This window comes from Nyctereutes procyonoides, unplaced genomic scaffold, assembly GCF_905146905.1.
Source record: "Nyctereutes procyonoides isolate TBG_1078 unplaced genomic scaffold, NYPRO_anot_genome, whole genome shotgun sequence".
In the NCBI taxonomy this organism is placed as follows: domain Eukaryota; kingdom Metazoa; phylum Chordata; class Mammalia; order Carnivora; family Canidae; genus Nyctereutes; species Nyctereutes procyonoides.
The window spans coordinates 11,899,758-11,918,670 of NW_026575145.1; the positions used below are offsets into that span (position 1 = coordinate 11,899,758).

General features: G+C 34.3%; 1 protein-coding gene and 1 non-coding gene across 8 annotated transcripts in view; one reads left to right on the forward strand and one right to left on the reverse strand.

The window, feature by feature from the left end:
• The window catches only part of RALGAPA1 (Ral GTPase activating protein catalytic subunit alpha 1), a 249,558-nt gene that overhangs the window by 21,633 nt on the left and 209,012 nt on the right, over positions 1–18,913 (forward strand). The gene's annotated exons all lie outside the window — the stretch shown is intronic.
• LOC129499578 (U12 minor spliceosomal RNA) lies at positions 1,518–1,664 on the reverse strand. The gene has a single exon (XR_008662403.1). It is a non-coding gene; the product is annotated as a U12 minor spliceosomal RNA (small nuclear RNA).

The following is an 18,913-nucleotide window of genomic DNA, read 5'->3' on the forward strand; positions in this document are numbered from 1 at the left end:
CCTCTCTCTCTCTGTGTCTCTCATGAATAAATAAATAAAATCTTTTTTTTTTTTGCAGTTTTATACCTTTATTTGACAATCAGCGATTAGTTCTCATCCACATTAACAGTCTGTAGATTTTTGAAAATGGTGACAGATACGTAGGTAACCAGTGTGTAGAGCTTGTTTGGTGACTCTTCATACTCGTTATGTTTTCTGGACAACCGCACATGGATACGGTATGGAACATTCCTTATTCCTTTGGTCCAGACAGCTTTGTTGAGCCTGGTGTCAATGTGCACATTTGGAGTTCTATTCTCCTTCATGGCAAATTTCCAGATCTCTTTGAGTGCCTGAGGGGCACGCTTCTTGAAACCCACTCCATGGATACGTTTGTGAATGTTGATGGTGTATTCTCTGGTCACTACCTCGTTGATGGCAGAATGGCCCTTCTTCTTCTTGCCATCCTTCTTTGCGGGATCCATTCTGCCAGGCCCTAGTTGGAAAGGAATAAATAAAATCTTAAAAAAAAAAACCAGATTATTTTATAATAATAGTGGTATACTAATAGCTAGCTAGTTTTTGACCCTGTAAAAGTGAAGGGTAATGCATTTGTTCACAGTAAACATCAGTGGTTAGTGATATAAAAGTTTTTAGTTTCTAGACTTCGAAAAAAAAGTACTTTTTTCCCCAGTCTGATTTCTCTTTTCTTTCTCAGATTCTTTTTCAGACTAGTCTAGAAGTTCCAGTTCTCAGATTCAGTTTGCCAGTTAAGGTTGGGCAGATCTCAAATTGGGATGTCATGGGGTTGATTATTAGATTAGCTTAAAGGAATAGATCAGCAAAATAAGGAAGAAACAGAAATCTGCATCCTTTAGCTTTCTTTCCCCATTTCCCCTTACTCTCTGCTCCTGGCAACCATTAATCCACTTTCCATTTTTATGAATTTGACTATTCTAGATGTTTCATATAAATGGAATCATAAAATATGTGCTCTTTTGTGTTTAGGCTTTTTTGTTACTTAACATGTTTTCAGGGTCTTAGCATTTAATAATACTTGATTCCTTTTTATGGCTGAATAATATTCAGTTGTATGGATGTACCACATTTTATTTATCCATTCATCAATTGGTGAACATTGGGTTGTTTCCACTTTTTGACTATTAGGAATAATGTACAAACATTTGTGTGGTTATGTTTTGATTTTTGGGTATACACTGTTCCAGGAATTAAACTTCTGGGTCATACAGTAATTCTATATTTAACTTTTTGAGGAACTGCCAAACCATTTCCAAAGCAGCTGCATCATTTATATTCTACCTCCAATGTAAAAATGAAAATTTCCTACATGCTTGTCATGCTTTTTATTATGGCTGACTATAGCCATTGTGGTGGATGAGAAATGATATCTGATTGTGATTTCTTTGTTTTTGTTTTTCACCTGGAGGCTAGTCCTATTTTCTATTTATGGGAAACAAGCATTTCCAGTCTCACTTATTACCTCTATACCAGTCTACTCTTTCAGTGTTAGGGGAAGACAGGCAGATGGTGACTCCCAGGCCTCTTGCAAAGTAGGCAAGTCACCTTAGGGAAAAAGTTGACCTCAAAAATTTGTGTAGTATTAACAGTGAGGACTTGGGCATGACGTTGAAGCATTATTTTCCTTACTCATTAGTTTAAGGCATTCATTTGGTTTTGATTTACTTCTCCATGATGACTAATGATGTTGAGCATCTTCTCAGGTGTTTATTGGCCATTTGTGTATCTTGTTTGGAGAAAAGTCTGTTCAAATTCTTTCCCTTTTTTTTCTAAAGATTTTATTAGAATGAGTGAGCATGAGCACGTGTGTGCACGAATGGAGGGAGTTGCAGAAGGAAGGAGAGAAGCCGACTTCCGTGTTGAGCAGGGAGTCTGACAGGGCTTAATCCCAGGACCCTGCTATCATGACTAGAGCTGAAAGCAGACGCTTAACCCAACTGAGTCACCTAGGTGCCCCCAAATCCTTTACTTTTTAAATTGAGTTAGACTTTATTTTATAGTTGAGTTCTGAGAGTTGTTTATTCTGGATACTAGTTCCCTGTGAAATGTTTAATTTGCAGATATTTTCTCCTATCTGTAAACTGTCTTATTTTCCCTAGATTATCTTTTGAAGCAAAAAAGTTGTGTTTTGATGAAATCCAGTTTAGTTTTTCTTTTGTTGCTTGTGCTTTTGGTGTCATTAGTACAAGATAACTGACTAGTTCAAGATCATGTTTTCTTCTTAAGAGTTTTTAAATTTAGTTATACATTTAGACTTCTGGTCCATTCTGAGTTAATTTTTGTGTATGGTATGGAATAGTGGTTCCACCTCATTCTTGTGCACATGGATAGTTGTTCCTAGCCCCATTTGTTGAAAAGCATATTTTCCCCCAATTGAGTTGTTTTAATACTCTTGTTGAAAATTGTTTGACCATTAATGTAAGAGTTTATTTCTAGACAGGTCTATTCCATTCATTTCTGTTTGTTATCCCAGTAAGACACTGTCTTAATTACTGTAACTTTATAGTAAGTTTAGAAATTTGAAAGCATCTGTTCTCTAATGTTGCTCTTACTACTTTCCTTTTTAAATTAAGGTATAATCCACATACTAGTTTCAGGTGTACAACATAATGGTTCATTATTTGTGTATGTTGTGAAATGATCATCACAGTAAGTCCAGTTAACACCTGTCACCATACGCATGATTACAATTTTTTTTCTTCCGGAGAGAGCTTTTAACATCTACTCTGCCCTTTCAGCAACTTCCAAATATACAACACAGTATTATTAGCTGTAGTCACCATGCTATACATGGCATCCCCATGATTTATTTTACAACTGGAAGTTTGTAGCTTTTGATGTTCTTTTTCAAGATTGTTTTGATTAGTCTGGGTTCCTTGTGTTTTCCTATGAATTTTAGGAACAGCTTGTTCTGTGAAAAGACACTTACTTTGTATTTTGATGAGATTTCATTGCATCTTTAGATATATTTGAGAGAGTATTTCCGTCTTAACAATAATACTTATTGTCTGTGACCAAGGAGTATCTTTCAGTTTGTCTAGGTCTTTAGACTCTCAGTGATATTTCATACTTTTTAGTGTACAAATTTTACATTTTTTTTCATCTCCAAATGTTTTATTCTTTTCATGCTGTGGTAAACAATTGTTTTCTTATTTTCACTTGTGGATTATTCATTGCTAGTGTATAGAAAATACAGTTGATTTTGTATATTCATTTTATATTCTGAAACCTAGATGAATTTGTTTCTTAGCTCTTACAGATTTTTGTGTGTGTGGATTCCTTTTTTTTTTTTAATTTTTTAATTTATTTATGATAGTCACACACAGAGAGAGAGAGGGAGAGACACAGGCAGAGGGAGAAGCAGGCTCCATGCACCGGGAGCCTGACGTGGGATTCGATCCCGGGTCTCCAGGATCGCGCCCTGGGCCAAAGGCAGGCGCCAAACCGCTGCGCCACCCAGGGATCCCGTGTGTGTGGATTTCTTAGGATTTTTTATGTACAAGATCATATCATTTGTGAATAGAGATATAATGCTTCTTTTTTACTTTTCTTTCTTTTTCATGAAAGCTTAAGCTCTTTGATTACTATTTCCAGTACAGTGTTGAGTAACAGTAAGCAAAAGGGGACATCCTTGTCTCGTTTATGATTTTAGGGGTAAAGCTTTCAGTCTTTTACCAGTCAGTATGAAGTTAACTTTGGATTTTTCATAGATGGCTTTTATCAGATTGAGGAAATTACTTTCTATTCCTAACTTTTTGAGTGTTTTGTCATGAAAGGATGTTGGATTTTGTCAGGCACTTTTTCTTTTCTTTTCTTTTTTTTCTTAAGATTTTATTTTTATTTTGAGAGAGAAGGAGAGTACAGGAGAGGGAGAAGCAGACTCCCTGCTGAGCAGAGAGTGAGCCTGATGTGGAGCTCTATCCCAGGACCCTGAGATCATGACTCGAGCTGAAGGCAGACACTTAACCAACTGAGCCACCCAGGCACCCTGTCAAGCACTTTATCTGTGTCTATTGAGACAATTATGTGGTTTTTGACCTATATTACTGTGGTATATTGCAGTGATTGATTTTCCTGTGTTGAACTGATCTTGCATTCTAGGATAAATCTCACTTGGTCGTGGTATATAGTACTTTTTATATATAGCCATAGTCAGTTTTATGGTATTCAGAATTTTTGTGTCTATATTAATAAGAGATATTTTTCTTGTAATGTCTTTGATTTTGGAATGAGGGTAATACTGACTTCATAGAGTGTGTTGGAAGTGTTCTTTTTTGGAAGGATTTGATAGGATTCACTATGAAACCATTTGTTTCTGGGCTTTTCTTTAAGGTCAGTTTTCCTTATTACTAAATCAGTGTTTTTACTTCTTAAAGATCTCAGTTTTTTTCTTCTTCTTGAATTGATATTTTATGTTTTCTAGGAATTTGTTCATTTCTTATAGGTTATGTTATTTGCTAGCATACAGCTGCTCATAGTATTGCCTTATGGTATTTATTTCTGTAAGATTGGTAGTAATGTCCTTTTTTTCAATCCAGATTAGTAATTTTAATCTTATCTCTTCTTATCTTAGACAGTCTGACTAAAGTTTCTATTTGTTGATTTTTTTTTTTTTTTAAAGAACCAGTTTTGGTTTCATTGATGTTTTTGTGTTATTTTTTTCTTCTCTATTTCAACTATCCTCACTCTTATTTTCATTGTTTCTATTTTTTTTCCCTGCATACTTCAGAATTAATGTGCTTTTATTTTTTGTTTTCTAGTTTCTTAAGGTGGAACACTAAGTTATTGATTTTGAGATCTTTACTTTCATTTAGGCATTTAAAGCTGTAAATTTTCCTCTTAGCACTGCTTTAACTGAATGCCATAAATGTGTTTTCATTTTACATGTCAAGATTTTTTTTTTCTCCATGGAGTTGAGTTAGTCTAGAATCCTTTCATTTCAGCCTAATGGACTTCCTTTAATAATTTTTAGAGGGCAGTTCTGCTAGTAATGAATTCTCAGTTTTTGTGTACTTGGAGATGTCTTAAATTCTCTTTAATTAAGCTTTGCTAGAGGGATCCCTGGGTGGCGCAGCGGTTTGGCACCTGCTCTTGGCCCAGGGCGTGATCCTGGAGACCCGGGATCGAATCCCACGTCGGGCTTCCGGTGCATGGAGCCTGCTTCTCCCTCTGCCTGTGTCTCTGCCTCTCTCTCTCTGTGACTATCATAAATAAATAAAAAATTTAAAAAAAATTAAGCTTTGCTAGATATAGAATTCTTGGTTCCTAGCTTTTTTCTTTGAGTTCATGTACAGTGTCATCTCAGGGCCTTCTGGCCACCATATTTTCTAATGAGAAATCCGATCTTTTTCTTATTGGGGCTTCTTGTGAAGTGTTGCTTCTCTTGGTGCTTTCCAAAATTCTTTGTCTTGCGATTCTCAGATTATAGGCTAGGTCCATTTTTAAATTTTTTTAGGAACCTCCATATGGTCTTCCACAGGTGCTGCCTCAATTTGCATTCCTACCGACAGTACACAAGTACTTTTTCTCTACATCCTTGCCAAACACTTATTATTTCTTAAGTTTTTGTTTTAGCCATTCAAAGAGGTGTGAGGTGATATCCATGGGGGTTTTGATTTGTATTTTCCTGATGATGAATGATGTTGAGCATCTTTTCATGTATCTGAGGGCCATTTGTATGTCTTTGGAGAAATATCTATTCATGTCTTCGGTCCAGTTTTCAGTTGGGTTTTTTTTTTTTTTTTTTTTCCCCGTGTTGAGTTGTGTAGGTTCTTTATATATTTTGTATACTAACCATTTATTGAAAATGTCATTTGTGAATATCTTCTCCCATTTAGCAGGTTGTCTTTTGGTTTGTTGGTTGTTTCCTTTGCTGTACAAAAGCTTTTTATTTTGATGTGGTCCCAATAGTTTATTTTTGCTTTACTTTCACTTGCCTCAGGAGACACATCTAGAAAGATGTTGCTATGACCAGTGTCAGAGAAATTGCTGCCTGTGCTTTCATCAAGGATTTTTCCATAAACGTGGTCTCACATTTAGGTGTTTAATCCATTTTGAGTTTATTTTTGTGTATGGTGTAAGAAAATGTCTAGTTTCATTTCTTTGTATGTAGCTGTTCAGTTTTCCCATCACCGTTTGTTGGAAAGATTTTTCTTATTGCATATTCTTTTTTCTTTGTTGAAGATTAATTGGCCATACAATTGTGGATTATTTTTGGGCTTTCTATTCTATTCCATTGACTATGTGTCTTTTTCTTGTTCTAATACCATACTGTTTTGATCACTACAGCTTTGTAATATAACTCAAAGTCTGGAATTGTGATACCTACCTCCAGGTTTATTTTTCTTTTTCAGTTGATTTGGCCATTCAGAGTTTTTTTGTTTATTTGTTTTTTTTTTTTTTGTGGTTCCATACAAATTATAGGATTAATTGTTCTAGTTCTGTGAAAAATGCTGTTGGTATTTTGATGGGGAATACATTAAATCTGTAGACTGCTTTAAGGAGTATAGACATTTTAACAATATTTATTCTTCTCATCCATGAGCATGGGATGTCTTTCCATTTCTTTGTGTCAGCTTCAGTTTCTTTCCTCATTGTTTCATGGTTTTTAGTGTACTTTTCATCTCTTTGGTTCCATTTATTTCTAGGTGATTTATTCTTGGTGAGGTGTAAGTGCGATTGTTTTTCTTAATTTTTCTTTGTGCTGCTCCACTATTAGTTTATAGAAATGTGATAGATTTTTTGTATATTGATTTTCTATCCTGTGACCTTATTGAACTCATTTATCAATTCCAGTAGTTTTTTTGGTGGAGTCTTTAAGGTTTTCTGTATTTAGTATCATGTTTTCTGCCAGTAGTGAAAATTTTACCTCTTCCTTGCCAGTTGGATGCCTTTTATTTCTTTTTGTTGTCTGATTGCTGTGGCTGGGAATTCTAGTACTATGTTGAAAGTGGTGAGAGTGGACATCCTTGTCTTTTTCTTGACCTTAGGGGAAAAGCTCTGTTTTTCCCCATTGAGTTTGAGGTTTGCTGTGGGTTTTCCATACAAGGCCTTTATTACGTTACGTTCTCTCTAAACTTACTTTGTTGACTTTTTTTTTCCCCATAAATGGATGTTGCACTTTATCAAGTGCTTTTTCTGCATTTCTGAAATGATGATACGGCTTTTATCCTTTCTCTTATTGATATGGCATATCATATTGATTGATTTACGATATTTTGTGGTGAATTTTTTTTTTAAAGAAAACAATTTTTTAAAATATTTTATTTATTTATTTATAGAGACACACAGAGAGAGAGAGGCAGAGACACAGGCAGAGGGAGAAGCAGGCTCCATGCAGGGGCCCTGATGTGGGACTCAATCCTGGGACTCCAGGATCACACCTTGGGCTGCATGCGGCGCTAAACCGCTGTGCCACCGGGGCTGCCCGTGAATTGTTTTTTTTTTTTTAACGTATTTTGTATTGGGTTGCTCTTTTAGTACTTTAGATACAGATTCCTTTATGATCATGCCTAAGTAGTTGGTACCATCTGTTTAGTAAATCTAATCTTTGTACTTCCTCAAGGAGAGTTTCTGTTGACTATACTTTGTATATAGGACATACTTTTTCTGTGTCTTTCAATTTTTGTTGGTAACTTGACATTTTAAATAATATAGTGACTTGGGAAACCAGTTTCTCCCTCCTCTCCAGAGTTTGTTGTTGTTTGTGTTTGTTATTGTTGCTGTGTGTGTGTTTTGAAGGTTTGTTTGTTTTAAAGAGATAGTGTGTACACGAGTTGGGGGGGAGGAGCAGAAGGAAAGAATCTCAAGTAGACTCCCTGCTGAGCAGAGCCTGATGCAGGGCTTGATCTCATGACCTTGTGATCATGACCCAAGACAAAAACCAAGAGTTGGACACTCAACTGACTGAGCCACTCAGGTGCCCTATTGTGTGTTTCTTTAATGACTTACTGAACTATGTGCAGTTTGTTTTTTCCTCCTTCATGACCACTGACTTTTCTTGTTTGTGGTCTGCTAATGATTGAACACAGGTTTCTTAAAAGCTAGATCAGTAAGTTTCCTAATCTTTGCCAAGGGGCTTTATGTATTGGAGATACTATCAATATTAAACCAGACAGTTTACACTTCTGTTTTAGTCTTCATGTCCTTGTGTAGAGTCTCAAGGTCAGCCAGAGGTGAAAACTTAGGTCTTCCTCTTGTTTCTCCAGAACATATTTGCAGCCCTATGCATGCACATGTCCTTCTGTATTTCCATTAATTTGTCAGACTATTTCAAAGTTCCCTGTAGATAGCTCATCCTCCAACTTTTTTTTTTTCTTTTTTAATTGTTATTTGGTTTTGGTTAGCTTGTTTGCTACATCAGTGATCACTGCCTTGGCAGCTGTGGTATTAAACAGTTGCCACTGATTTTTTTTTTCCACAAATGTTCCCAGGGAAGAGGTTGTTACCTTGTGTGGGCTCTGAATTAAGTCAAATAAAGACAACTTTGCAGGTGGGATTTTCCAGGGAGAAGCTAGATAAATCAAATAATGATCAGTCTCTTAAAATGAAGGTTTGAAAGAGCTCCATTCCTGTTCTGACTTCTCCAATGACTGATAAGTGGTTTTCAACTGTGATTGTGGACTGTTGGTTTTCAAGGCTACGAAGAAGATGGGAATAGGGTAAGTTTGAAATGACACAAAGCTCACTGTTCTTATTAAGGTTTATCTATTTTTCTTGAGCAAATGTCCCTGATTGTTACAATCCTTTGGTTAATTTCTAGGTTTTTAAAAGTGTGGGGTTGTTTTGTTTTTTTACTGTTTTGGGTTTTGTTTTCATTGCTTTTATGGAGGAGAAGATTTTTGGATTGCCTCATTCCGCAAATTCACTGATAATTACCTACTTCTAACCTGCTTTTTAACCTATACTTTGTTCTTTTAATTTTTGTTTCATATTGAGATATAGTTGACATACAGTATTAATTTCAGGTGTACAAAATAATGCTTTGACAACTATATACATTACAAAATGTTCACCATGATCAATGTAATTATCATTTGTCACTGTATGAAATTATTACTGAGTTTATTTCCTATACTTTTCATCCTGGTGACTTATTTATTTTATGGCTCGAAGTGTGTATCTCCTTATCCCCTTCACTATTTCACCCATTGCTCCCACCCTCCTCCCCTCTGGCAAACACCAGTTTGTTCTCTGTTTCTAAAAGTCTATTTCTGGTTTTTGTTTGTTACACTATAAATTCTTACCAACTTTTTTCATTTTATGAAATAATTTTTTAAATGAATATTTTTAATGGCTTTCTATTCAGTTGTATGGATGCATCTTTATTTAGTGCCATAATTGGTTTATTTACTGTGTCATAAGAAGTTAGGGATGAAAAAAATTGGTTTGTATGTAATTTGAGCCTGGGCTTTATGTTGTTTGCAGTTGGAAACTGGAATTATTTTAAGCAGATCAATGATACAGACGGTTGGAATTATCATGATACAGACGGTTGGAATTAAGTTCAGTTAAACTATTCTGATAGTAAAATTTGGAGGATGGATAAAAAAGGCTAGAATGGTGTGAGAGATAGTAGATAGAAGACTACTAATTAAATTCAGGCAAGAGACCATGAAGTATAAAACTAAATGGGGGAGGGGTGGAAGATAGAAAGAAATGTATTGCAGTATTTAGGAAGGTAAACTTGGTAAGAAAATAAATGATTTGTTGAGGGGTAGGCAGTGGGATGAGTGGAGAGAGTTAGTAAGAGGGAGGAATTAATCTGAGAAGACTGTCAAGCTTGAGAGATAGATTTTACTACCAACATAGGAAGGGAATACAAGCACTAGAGAAGATGAGGAGAGGTGAATTTACTTTGGGGGCAAGTTGAGTGTGAGATACTTGTTGTAATTAGGTAGTTTATAAGCTTGATTCTCAGGAGACGGCATGAAGCTATAGATTAGAGAGATATTTGTATGTAGATAGAGTTCAGCTTTGCAGTATTTAATGAAGGCTTTGGAAGAGGATATATTCCTGATAGACTTCTACATTTTAAAGGAAGGGTACAGAGGAAGAGAAGTTCGTAATGGAGATGGAAAAGCGTAGAGGAATAAAGAAAAGGGAGTGCTTACCCCCTTTACTGATCACATTGAAGTTTTAATTGGCTACTGTTGCTAACATTCTCCCAATAATTTTTCTTATACTTTACCTTTATCATCCAGTGTTGTGTTTAGCTCTAAATTTTAACATAACAGCCAGTGGCATAGAGTAACATAGAATTTTTATCTTACACTTACACCAGCTTGGTTTTGTCTTGGTTTCCTTGAATCTTTTTAGTTTAGTTTTTATTTTTTTAATAAGCTGAGTGAAGAGGGAAGATGAAACTATTAGGGACTTACCTGTTAAAGTTTCTATAAGAATTAAGAAAACTAGGGATACCTGGGTGGCTCAGCGGTTGAGCGTCTGCCTTTGGCTCAGGGTGTGATCCCAGAATTCTGGGATGGAGTCCCACATCAGGCTCTCTAAGAGGAGCCCGCTTCTCCCTCGCCCTGTGTCTCTCATGAATAAATAAATAACATCTTAAAAAAAAAAAAAGAAAACAATGGATATTCAATAAATATTACCTTCTTTCCTCCATGTTTTCATAACTATATCAGAATTCTTTTCCTTCTTTGCTATGTGTTACAAGGAAAGCAGCTTGTACCAACTGAATGGTGTTTAACTCCTTACACCATGTATTGGAATGGTTTGCTTCCACAAATGAATTTAATGAGTAAAATTTTAAGTGATGAAGTGAAAGAGGATATATTCAGCCAATATAAGGAGAGAGACTTTAGGGCAGTATGCATACAAGTGAACTTAATCCTCTGAATTCTTGGTATCTTTGACTATTTATTTGTTCTGAATCTTCAAATAATCCACTGCAGTCTCTGTGTAGCTTTCAAATAATTCTTTAAAAATACCATTCTTTTAGAATGAGTTTTATTTAAAATGGTTAGAAAATTAGTTTAGGCTGTGGCCTATTGCTTGAAGCATAACTATTCTAGGTGTTGTTGATTGAGGACACAGAATAGCTGATTTGGAGCCATTTAGTAGTTTAGGGTGACCTGAGCAAGTTCCCTAACCTCACTCAGACTTAGTTTCTTTATAAAATGGAGTTAATATACTTGTTTCAAAAACATATTTGTAGAGAATGAGTAAGAGAATGTATGTGTAACTGTAAAAGTGGTTATCTCCACAAATGTAAAATATTAAGTAAACATAAGTGATTATAATTGCTTTTGTTTTACACGCACTTAGCTTATAGTATAGTGTTTGATAAAACAGAATTCTTTTTGTTCTTAAATGAGGCATTGTATCTGTGTAAATTAGATTCTTTTTCAGTATGTCTCATTTTCTCAATGCTCATTGTGGAATCCTTGAAGGCAGGAGAATAATCTTTATAGTGTTTTACTTTATAGAGTTGAATGAGACTTAGAAATAATTATTTTGAGGTTATGGTCACTTCCTAATGCTTCCTTTAGTGTTTTCTCTTTAGTTCTAGAAGTTATTATCTTGCTATCAGTTGTAGCCAGAATCACAAGTCAGGAGCTTTTCTGCAGTTATCTTGAAACATCAGTTTGATTAGGAGATAAGCTACATATCTTAAAACTATTATGCTTGCTTTGAAATTTTAGTAGGTTTTAAGTATGGTTTCTTCAGGACATATGTTATTTATATCTGCTTTTTATAGTGAAGTGTGAGAAGAAAAAAGTGTGAAGAAAAGAACAAACATCTTAAGCGTTTGTACAGGAAAAAGGTCCCTAGATTTATTTTGAATTAAATCACTTTATATTTTGAAAATCACTTTATAAATAGGGAAATTGGCTTGCGTGCCTGCTACATGGTAAAATACAAGAATGAGCTTGCCATTTTTATTTAATATTGGTTCATTATATAAAAATGAAAATCAGCTTTAATGATTATTTTCTGGGAGTCCCTATTTCTCATTGAAATTTTTGATTAGTGTTGGGTCTCTTGACTACATTTGTGAAAACATTTAAAAATGGTCATTTTGGGATTTTGTTTATGTTGCTTTAAATTCCTTCGTAAATTTGTTATGAGTGCTTTCAGAGATTAAATTTTTATTTTTGTGAAGCATATATTCACATGTGCAACAGGTTTCTGTGGACACAGATGGTCATAGGTTTAGGTATTAAGGAAACATTCAGTGGATTATGGCATTTCCTAAATATTACTCCATTTTTGAAATTCCATTCCCTTTCCTCCCTTCACTACAGAAAGCATAATGGAATGAGAATGAATGGAAATTGTCTTGAATCTATATAATTTTTAAAGTAGGTTTGTTGAGGGCATAAATGATATATAGTAAATTGCATATATTTTAAGTGTACAATTTTTATGCTTTGGGTTTTTTTTTATTATCTGATCTGAGAGTCTGACATTTTTGGGGAATCATTTTTATTTAATGTGATTATTGATATAGCTAGATTAGAGTCTGCTATCCTTTGTTATCTACTTATCCCAGTTGATCATTGTTTCTCTTTTTCTGTTTTCATTTGGATCCATCAAGTATTTTTTTGTGAATTTATATTATCTTTTTGGCCATTGCCAGTACCTTTTCTGTTTTGTTTTAATAATTGCTTTAGTTTTTATAGTATACATCTTTAACATATTAAAGTTTACCTTTAAAGTGTGAATATACAACTTCTTGTGTAAGAGTTATAATAGTGGGCTTTTATTTTTTCTCTTCTCACTATATACTTTATTTTCATGCATTTTACTTTTATATAATTATAAACCCATAATGCATTGCTAACTATTTTTGTTTGATCGGTTATCTTTGGAAAAGATTGGAAAAATAATTTTAAAAAGCTTAAGCATTTTATCCTGTTGTTACTATTTTCAGTTCTATATTTCTGTCTGATAATATTTCCTTCTGCCTGAAAGACTATCATTTCTTTTTTTTTTTTAAGACTGTCATTTCTACTAGTGAGTCTGCTGCTGATGGATTCTTTCAGCTTTTCTGTCTGAAAATGATTTTGCCTTTGTTTTTGAAAGATTTTTACTGAATATAGAATTCAGCTGGACAGGTTTTTAAAGATACATATTGTTTTTATTTGCATAGTTTGTGTTGAAAAACTGATGTCATCTTTATGTTAGTTACTATGTAACTTTTTTTCTTATAGCTGCTTTTAAGATTTCTTCTGTTTTGATCAATTTAATTATGTACCATGGTGAATGGTGAATTTTTCTTCATGTTTCTTGTTTTTCGAGTTTTTTGAGCTTCATGCATATGTGGATTTGTGATTTGCATCAAACTTGAAGATTTTCAGCCATTATTTCTCCAAATATTCTTCTGCCTCTCCTCCTTGGAGTTTTCAGTTACTCCTATATTTAGAGCATTTGCAACTGTTTATTAATGTGCTTTTCAATTTTTTGGATTATCGTTTCTCTGCTGTTTCTTTTGGGTAGTTTTATTTATATGGCTTAATTCCAGCTGGTTTACTTTATACCATATACATTGGAGTTTTTATCTATAGAAGTTTAATTTGGATTCTTTTTTTATGCCTTCCATTCTCAACTTTTTGGATATATGGAATACAGTTAGAACAACTATTTTAATGCCCCTTTCTGCTCATTTTAGCATCTTGTTAAAATCCAGCTTAAATCTGCTTTAATGGGGACGCCTGGGTGGCTCAGTGGTTGAGTGTCTGCCGTTGGCTCAGGGCATGATCCCGGAGTCCCAGGATTGAGTCCCTTATTGGGCTCTGTGCAGGAAGCCTGCTTCTCCCTCTGCCTATGTCTCTGCCTCTCTCTCTGTGTCTCTCATAAATAAATAAATAAAATTTTTAAAAAATCTGATTTAATGATTCTCTTCATTACGAATTAGGTTTTCCTGCTTTGGATGACAGATAATCGTCAGTTATATATAAGGCATTCTGAATTTTACCTTTTTGGATCCTGGATATTTTGTATACCTATAAATTTCTTCAGCTCTTTTCCTGTTCTGGGATTCAGTTATTGGAAACAATTTGCTCCTTATGTATCTTGTTTTTCTGATATATTGGATGGCTTTAAAGTAGTGTTCAGTCTAGGGTTAATTGCTATATGAAATACGAGTTTTTCTAGTCTGGTTTGTGGGAATAGGCACTCTTTTTGGCCTTTGTGAGTGCCTCAGACTTTTATCTCTATTCCTTTCTATGATATTCCTCCTTTAAGTGGGGATTAACTTTCATTATTCAGGCTTATTTTTTTTTTTTTTTTAGATTTTATTTATTCACGAGAGACAGAGAGAGAGAGAGAGAGGGAGGGAGAGGCAGAGATAACAGGCAGAGGGAGAAGCAGGCTCCATCCATGCAGGGAGTCTGATGTGGAACTTGATCCCTTGCCCTGGGCCAAAGGCAGGGGCTACACCGCTGAGCTACCCAGGGATTCCCTAGGCTTAATTTATTTCCTTTTGTCAGAGAAAATAGTTTGTGCTATGTTACTCTTGGTACTTTTCTGTTGGTGTCCTTATTTAGTTTTTGTAAATATCCCATTTTTGCAAAGCGATTTATTTTCTATTGGATTTATAGTTTTATTTGTAAAGTACTAATTGTGTTGCTCAAATCTTCTGATTAGTTTTACTTCTGTTAAATGGGGAACAGATGTATAAATCTACCATGCAATTAGTGGGTTTGTTTCTCCTTAGAAATTTATTGGTCTTTTTTTTTCTTTTTTTAAAGATTTTATTTATATATTCATGAGAGACACACACACAGAGAGAAACAGAGACACAGGCTGAGGGAGAAGCAGGCTCCATGCAGGGAGCCCGATGTGGGACTTGATCCCGGGACTCCAGGATCACGCCCTGGCCTGAAGGCAGGCGCTAAACCACTGAGCCACCCAGGGATCCCCTGATCTTTGTTTTTTATATTTTGAAACTTTAAGTGTAAATTTGGAATTAAAGCTTCTTGATAAATACAGTCTTTTATTAAAATACATTGACTGTCTTTAATTGTAATTCTTGCCTTAATTTACTTTGATGCCAATCAAGGAATCAGCATTGGTATTTTTAGTTATATCCAAATGATTTATTTTATCCCTTTAATCATTTTGAGTTACAATTTTTGTTTTTAATACCTTAGTTTTTGCAAGTGTCTTAAAATGCAATGTGATTACAACTATATGTCTTAGCTAAAGCATTTAATTCATTAACTTTTTTTGGTAAATACTATATATTTATTTCTATCACCTCCTTCATCTTTATTGGGGTGTTTTCTTTACTCATTTCTGTTGGCATAAATTTTTCTATATTTTCTTCTCCTAATGGTTAAAAATTTTGTGTTTTGTTACTACTTTTTTTAGAGGTAACTAAAAAATTTCAATAACATACTAATATTAAAGTCTGGAGTTCATTAGTATTTCTATCATTTCAACAAAATAAGATTTTTTTAAAATATTTCATTTATTTATTCATGACAGACACACAGAGAGAGAGAAGCAGAGACACAGGCAGAGGCTCCATGCAGGGAGCCCAATGTGGGACTCAATCCCTGGATTCCAGGGCTGGGTGAAGGTGGCACTAAACTGCTGAGCCACCGGGGCTCCCCAAAATAAGATCTTAAAATAATCTCTCTAGCATTCATTTCGTCTTTGACATTATTGCCTATTATTTTATTTCCTCCTGGTTAGTAACCTTTTGCACTGATAGTTTTTTTTTTTTTAACATTCAGTATTTGTTTAGATTTACCCATATACTTTCCAGTTTCTTCCTCATTTTTGCTTTTCTTGCTCCTATATGAGTTTCTCTTTCAGAAATCTCTTGTAGGGATCCCTGGGTGGCACAGCGGTTTGGCGCCTGCCTTTGGCCCAGGGCGCGATCCTGAAGACCCGGGATCGAATCCCATGTCGGGTTCCCGGTGCATGGAGCCTGCTTCTCCCTCTGCCTGTGTCTCTGCCTCTCTCTCTCTCTCTCTCTCTCTCTCTCTCTCTCTCTCTCTGTGACTATCATAAATAAATAAAAATTTATTAAAAAAAAAAGAAATCTCTTGTATTTTTTTAAGTTTGAGTTTTTTCAAGTGTTAAACTCTAAGGATGTTAGAGTTCATGTTCTTTTAATAACATGAACAGTACTTTAGCTGAATATAGAACTTTAGATTGACTATTATTTTTCTTTCTTTCAATATAAAGTTGCATTGTCTTCCTGCCTCTGCCTCTATTGGGCTGATAAGTCTGCTGTTAGATAGTTTTGATATTCTGATGTAGGTGATTTTTGTTGTTTTAATATTTCCATTTTGGCTTTGGTGTTGGAATGTGTTCATGTGTAGATTTGTGTTTGTACTGCTTGGGACTCAATATGCCATTTTTAGTTTAGATATTTTGTATAGTTCTTAGATATTTTTTAATTTGTTTACATTTTCTTCTTGGAGCTTCTTAGGTAGTTTGTTATTCTTATCTTTATATTTTCCGTCTTGTTCTCTGTGTTACTTTTGAGTAATAGCTTCAGTTCTGTGTTCTAACTTCTCAGTTTTCTCTCGTTGTCCTTTTTTCTCTTCCTCCTATTTCTCAATTTCTTCTCCCTTTCCTGTATACCCCTTCCTCCTTTTTTTGGAACCTAATGGTGTATTATTTATAATTTATCTGTTTGTGTTCTTAATCTCTCTGTCCTTCTTTATCTATTTTTGTTTTGTTTTGTTTCCTACCTGCTTTCCCCCCACCATGTAAATTTTGTAAATTGGTGATCAAAAATATTTTGTAATAGAGTTTTCGTTTGCTGATTAGTCCATTACGAATAGGCAGAGTCAAAAAGAAATTAGCCTAATTTTGATTCCGTATTTTTTATTAGCAAGTATGTAGTTTCAGCCTTTCCTAACATGCTGTGTGAGAAGGAAATGAAGAGAGACTGTTTTGGCTCCTAAATTAGGCTATAAAATCTTGAGTTGATTTATGTTTGCTTTTGTTTTGTTTTGATTTGTTATTGTTCTCTCATTTTCTTCTTTCCTCTGGAACATTAGTTACGTTTGAAACCTTAATTTCAGGAAATGTAGAACCAATTATAGTAACCTATTCTAATTTCATAGTCTTTGTTACTCTAAACTACTGTGTGGGAAAAATAGAATACTCTTCCTGTTTTTCTCAGTTGTATGTGTTTTTATTTTGAAAGTCTATAAAATATGTTTAATATTTCATGACTATTCATATCTTCTCATAGGCAGATTAAATTACTAGTGCTGTATTCCTCTTACCCTGGAGGCTGTAAGGTTTAAATCCTTGTCTCTGCTTCTTAATAGCTACTTAAACTCTCTGTGCCTGTTTCCTCATCTATGAAATAGGGATGATTATAGTATTTATTTCATAGTCATTGTGAATTCAGAATTCTGTAAATCACTTACAAGAGTGTCTATAGGAAACATTTAGTTTGTGTTAGCCATTATGTTTTTCTAGTTCTGTGAAAAGTCACACAGGTAGTGTTACTGATAGGACTAGAATCTGGGTGTTCTAATTCCAATCTAGATGAAGCAATATTTTGCCTGTCAGAAGGTTATGCAGTCTTTTCTAATATAAAAGCTTAAAAGCTAATAAATGAATCTAACAACGTTAAAGTAACTTATTTTATCAATAGTACAACACATTTCAGTACCTATGTGCTGAGTGCTGTGTTAGGTTTTGGGAATACTAAGGTGGACACTGTTATCTTCTAAAAAAGCTATAGACTAGTTCTGGAAAGAAGACAAGAAAACATGTAAAACATAGTTACTTCTGTAAGATAGAAATGTATAGAATTCAAGGGACTAGAGAGGAGACGGCATCTGTCCCTTTCTTCTGGAGGGCAGAACAAATGGGAAAACAGTCTTGGGAAATTCCATAGACAGAATGTCACTAAAAAATTGTTGCGATTATTCATAGAGTAAGATAATACAGGAAAGAGAATTTAAAGTGCTCTCTGTATGTTGTTATTATTTAACTTTATTCTGAAATCTTCTATTGAGCCTTAAGAGCATTTCAAGAAATGAACTGATACTGATACTTACCGTTAATTTGAATTTCATTACAATAGTTTAATTCTTCATTTTACTCCCAGCTTCAAAAATTTTTGATTTCTCAGTGCTTTTTTCAAATTTATTTTGTTATAAAAGAAATATGACCTTTTTGCAAAGTTGAATAATACGAAGTATATATTAAAAGTTATCTATTCCCCTTTTTCTTCAACCTTCTCAATCTCCCTGAAAATAAACCAAACAACAAAATGCATAATGGGTAATGCATTTTATACACACACACACACACACACACACACACACACACACGTCTGCATTGCTTTGAATAATAAATTCATGTCTCTTAGTTTGCATTCAGACATTTTAAACATACTTCGAGGCTATTTTTTTTTCAATTTTATTTTTATCAAAATGTTTAAACTCTAGCTAAAATGAATTATTTTTCTGCATCCTGTCATCTTTTTTTTTTGTCTTAAGCATAGAATGCCTTTCACTGCTTCATGTTCAAAGTCAGTCCTGTCCTTATAAGTCTTTTCAAATAATAAATTCTCTGTTAAGTTTTCCTTCTTTCTCTACCTTCACCTTTCTTTTAGCTTTAAAAGTAATTTTGTGTTTCTAAGTTGTCATTATACTTTGTTACTTCACTTTCAGTACCCAACACTTTCTAATGTGCATACAGCTATATGTTTGGTTTCTGTGTGCCCTGGACTATACTGACAATTCTTTTAAAGCAATGTTATCTCTATTTAAGCTTTGTAATACTTAAATGCTTACTTATAAGTCTGTTGTTAGGTACCTATTTACTGAATAAATGTATTTTAGATAAGATATAATTTCTTTTAGAAATACCGATTTTAGGGGCAGCCCGGGTGGTTCAGTAGTTTAGCGCCGCCTTCAGCCCAGGGCCTGATCCTGGAGACCCGGGATCGAGT